Source organism: Macrotis lagotis, chromosome X (genome assembly GCF_037893015.1).
Source record: "Macrotis lagotis isolate mMagLag1 chromosome X, bilby.v1.9.chrom.fasta, whole genome shotgun sequence".
Classification (NCBI taxonomy): Eukaryota; Metazoa; Chordata; class Mammalia; order Peramelemorphia; family Peramelidae; genus Macrotis; species Macrotis lagotis.
The window spans coordinates 625,565,863-625,571,087 of record NC_133666.1 but is presented as its reverse complement, the minus strand read 5'-3'; the positions used below and the strand labels follow the sequence as shown (position 1 = coordinate 625,571,087).

Below are 5,225 nucleotides of genomic sequence, written 5' to 3'. Positions count from 1 at the left end.
TGCTTCATCTGAAGTGAAAAAAAAGGGGGGATAGTAATCCTGATCTCAGGCAAAGCAAAAGCAAAAATAGATCTCATTAAAAGTGATAAGGAGCCCCTCCCCCATCCCCGCCGCGGCGGTGGCAGGGGCAGCGGCTTTCCGCTCCCCTCCAGCTCCTCGACCCAGCGGCGACCGCGGCGGCCCTGCGGGGCATACACACTGAATGAAAAATTGAAGTAAGAAGAGTTAATGTAAAGCGCCAGAGCCACCATAAGATGGCAGAAGAGGTGGCGGTAGAAGCCAAATTTGATTGTGTGGCTCAGCAAGAGCAAGAGCTTGACATCAAGAAGAATGAAAGACTTTGGTTACTGGATGATTCCAAGTCTTGGTGGAGAGTTCGAAATTCTATGAACAGAACTGGTTTTGTGCCTTCTAACTATGTTGAAAGGAAAAACAATGCAAGGAAAGCTTCTATTGTAAAAAATCTAACGGATACTTTAGGTATTGGAAAAGTGAAAAGGAAATTCAGTGTGCCAGATTCTTCATCTCCTGCTGATGACAGTTTTGTTGACCCAGGAGAACGTCTATATGACCTCAACATGCCTGCTTATGTGAAATTTAATTACATGGCCGAGAGGGTGGATGAATTATCTCTGACAAAAGGGACAAAGGTGGTTGTCATGGAGAAATGCAGTGATGGTTGGTGATGGGGGAGCTATAATGGACAGGTTGGATGGTTTCCTTCAAACTATGTGACTGAAGAAAGCAACAGTCCTCTGGGTGACCATATGGGCTCCTTATCAGAAAAATTAGCAGCGGTCATCAACAATTTAAATAGTGGACAAGTGTTACATGTGGTGCAAGCTCTCTATCCATTCAGCTCCTCCAATGATGAAGAGTTAAATTTTGAGAAAGGAGAAGTGATGGATGTTAATGAAAAACCTGAAAATGACCCTGAGTGGTGGAAATGTGGGAAGATTAATGGGCAGGTGGGCTTGGTGCCAAAGAACTGTTACTGTCATGCAGAATAGTCAGCTAACCTCAGGATTGGAACCATCACTCCTACAGTGTGATTACATTGGCCCATCAGTCACTGGCAGATTTGCTGGCAATCCATGGTATTATGGGAAAATCACTAGACATCAGGCAGCAATGGCATTGAATGAAAGAGGAAATGAAGGAGACTTTCTCATTCGGGATAGTGAATCTTCTCCAAATGATTTCTCAGTATCTTTGAAAGCACAAGGGAAAAACAAGCATTTTAAAGTCCAGTTGAAAGACTCTGTTTACTGCATTGGACAGCATAAATTCAGCACCATGGAAGAACTTGTAGAACACTATAAAAAGGCACCAATTTTTTTACAATTGAACAAGGATAAAAACTATATCTCATCAAGCATTTATCATGATAGAAAGATGACCAGAATAACTGATGCAAATTTCAAATTAGGAATCTAATTGAAGACTAAGAAGATGTTGGTTCAAATGCCAGACTGGAAATTGATGTTTTTAACTCTATATAAAATTGACTATAATACATATGTATTTTTATTATAACACAGTACATGCACATATACGCCATTTTGTGTAAAAAAAAGAAACTTTGTAAAAAAAAAAGTTATAAGGAAAGAAACTACATCTTCCTACAAGGTACAATAGAGAGTGAAGTAATTTCAATACTAAACTTAGATATACCAAGAAGTGTAGCACACAAATTCTTTGAGGAGAGCTAAATAAGTTACAGGAATGTAAGAGACTGTTGAGAGTCACAGAGAGGTCATTGCGTGACTGGGAACGGACTAGCAGTCCTCTTGCCTGGTACACCCTCGACATAATTTTCTGGGTCGGCTCTCTAGATGTTCTTATCTGTTCCTTATGTTTTGGCACTTCCTGGAGCAGTGTGCTAAACACTAAGCTGGTGATAGCAATATTGTATGAGAAGTACCACCTCACACCTCTCAAATTGGCCAGTATGACCAGGAAGGATAATGATCATTGTTGGAAGGGATGTGGGAAATCTGGGGCACTATTACACTGTTGGTGGAGCTGTGAACTCATCCAACCCTTCTGGAGAGCTGTTTGGAACTATGCCCAAAGGGCAACAAAGATGTGCATACCCTTTGACCCAGCAATACCACTACTGGGTCTATACCCTGAAGAGATGAGAAAAAAGGGTAAAAACATTACTTGTACAAAAATATTTATAGCAGCCCTGTTTATGGTGGCAAAGAATTGGAAATCCAGTAAATGTCCTTCAATTGGGGAATGGCTTAGCAAACTGTGGTATATGTATGTCATGGAACACTATTAGAAACCAGGAGGGACGGGATTTCAGGGAAACCTGGAGGGATTTGCATGAACTGATGCTGAGTGAGATGAGCAGAACTAGAAAAACACTGTACACCCTAACAGCAACATGGAAGTGATGTTCAGCCTTGAAGGACTTGCTCATTCCATCAGTGCAACAATTGGGAACAATTTTGGGCTATCTGCAAAGGAGAGTACCATCTGTATCCAGATAAGGAGCTGTGGAGTTTGAACAAAGTTCAAGGACTATTCCCTTTAATTTAGAAAAAAAACCAGATATCTTATTTTCTGATATTGTTATCTCTTAGACTTTTTGTCTCTTCCTTAAAGGACATGATTTCTCTCTCATCACACTCAGTTTGGATCAGTGTACAACAATGGAAACAAAGTAATGATTGACAGATTGCTTTCAGTGGGGGTATGGGGGGAGGGAAGTAAGATGGTGGAAATTGTAAAACTCAAATAATATCTTTAATAAAAAAATAAAAAATAAAAAAATCAATTCAGTCAAGACATTGACCATAATGAGACAACATACCAAAACTTGTAGGATACAGTTATTAGGGGAAATTTTATATCTATAAATGCTTACATGAATAAAATAGAGAAAGAGAAGATCAATGATTGGGCATGTAACTAAAAAAAAAGCTAGAAAAACACAAATTAATAATCCCCAATTAAAAATCAAATTAGAAATTCTGAAAATCAAAAGACTAATAAAATCAAAAGTAAGAAAACTATTGAACAAAACTAAGAGTTGGCTCTATGAAAAATACCAATAAAATAGATAAATATTTGATTAATTTGATTTTTAAAAAGAAAGAAGAAAATCAAATTACCAGTATCAAAAGTGAAAAGGGTGAATTCACAACCAATGAGGAGGAAACTAAAATCCAGGGCTACTTTACGAAACTGTATGCCAATAAATTTAACAACTTAAGTGAAATGGATGAATATTTGCGAAAATATTCAGATTAACAGATTAACAGAAAAGGAAATTAAATACTTAAATAATCCCACTTCAGAAAAAGGAATTGCATAAACCATCAATGAACTCCCTAAGGAAAAAGTCTCCAGGGCCTGATGGAGTCACGATTGAATTCTACCGAACATTAAAGAACAATTAATTCTAAATCTAAATAAACTCTTTGGAAAAAAAGATGAAGGAGTTCTGCCAAATTCCTTCTAAGACACCAATATGGTACTGATACCTAACCAAGAAGAGCCAAAATAAAGAAAATTATAAACCAATTTCCCTAATGAATATTGATGCAAAAAATTAAATAAACTATTAGCAAAGTGATAACAGCAAATTATCACTAGGATAATACTCTATGATCCAGTGGGATTTATGCAAGAATAGAGGGTTGGTTCAATATTAGAAAAATTATCAGCATAATTGACCATATCAGTAACAAAACTGTCATAAATCATATGAATTATTTAAATAGATCTTGAAAAAGTCATTGACAAAATACAGCACCCATATTTATTAAAAATGCCAGAGAGCATAGAAATAAATGGAACTTTCCTTAAAATAATAAGTAAGTTCTATCTAAAACCATCAGCAAGCATGGGGATATAATGGGAAAAACTAGAAGCATTCCTAATAAAATCAAAGGTGAAACAAGAATGTCCATTATCACCATTATTATTCAATATTGCAATAGAAATGTTAACTTTAGCAATAAGAAAAGAAAAAAGAAATTGAAGGAATTAGACTTGACAATGAAGAAAAAACTCACTCTTTGCAAATGATATGATGGTATACTTAGAGAATCTTAGAAAATCAGCTGAAAAACTACTTGAAACAATTAGCACTTTTAGCAAAGTTGTAGGCTATAAAATAAACTCACATAAATCATCAGCATTTCTATATGTTACCAACAAAATTCAGAGGCAAGAGATAGAAAGAGAAATTCCATTTAAAGTAACTGAATGGGGGCAGCTAGGTGGCGCAGTGGATAGAGCACTGGCTCTGGAGTCAGGAGTACCTGAGTTCAAATCCGACCTCAGACACTTAATAATTACCTAGCTGTGTGGCCTTGGGCAAGCCACTTAACCCCATTGCCTTGCAAAAACTAAAATAAACAAATAAACGAACAAACAAAAAACAAATAAAGTAACTGTAGACAACATAAAATAAATTGGGAGTTTGTCAAGACAAACTCAGCAACTATATGAAAATAATTATAAGGGGCAGCTAGGTGGCACAGTGGATAGAGCACCAGCCCTGGAGTCAGGAGTACCTGAGTTCAAATGAGGCATCAGACACTTCATAATTGCCTAGCTGTGTGGCCTTTGGGCAAGCCACTTAACCCCATTGCCTTGCAAAAACCTAAAAAAAATAATAATTATAAAACATTTTTCATCCAAATAAAATCAGCTCTAAATTATCAGACAAATGTCAATTGTTCTTGGGTAGGCCAAATTAATATAATAAAAATGAAAATTCTTCCTAAATTAAATAACTTATTCAAGGTCATACCAAATAAACTACCAAAAATTATTTTATTAAGCTAGAAAAAATTGCAACAAAATTCATTTGGAGGAGCACAAGGTCAAGAATATAAAGGGAATTAATGAAAAATGTAATGGAATATGGCCTAGCAATACCAGATCTAAAATTATAAGGGAGCAGTCACAAAAACTGTTTGGATATGGCTAAGAAATAGAGTGGTGGATCAGTGGAATAGATTAGGTGGAAAAGAGACAGTGTGACTAAAGTAATCTGTTGTTTTATAAACCCAAAGACTCCAGCTTCTGGGATAAGAACTCATGTTTTTACAAAAATTCCTGGCTCTTTTTTAGTGGCAAAGAGTTGGAAAGTTGAGGGAATGCCCATCAGTTGGGGAATGGCTGAACAAATTGTGGTATATGAATATGATGGACCACTATTGTTCTATAAGAAATCATGAGAGGTGAGACTTAAAAGAGCC

At 36.4% G+C, this 5,225-nt stretch overlaps 1 pseudogene; it reads left to right on the top strand.

Moving 5' to 3' along the window:
• Positions 1-254: 254 nt before the first annotated feature.
• Positions 255-1,535, top strand: LOC141497001 (SH2/SH3 adapter protein NCK1 pseudogene; annotated as a pseudogene).
• The last annotated feature ends 3,690 nt before the right edge of the window (positions 1,536-5,225 follow it).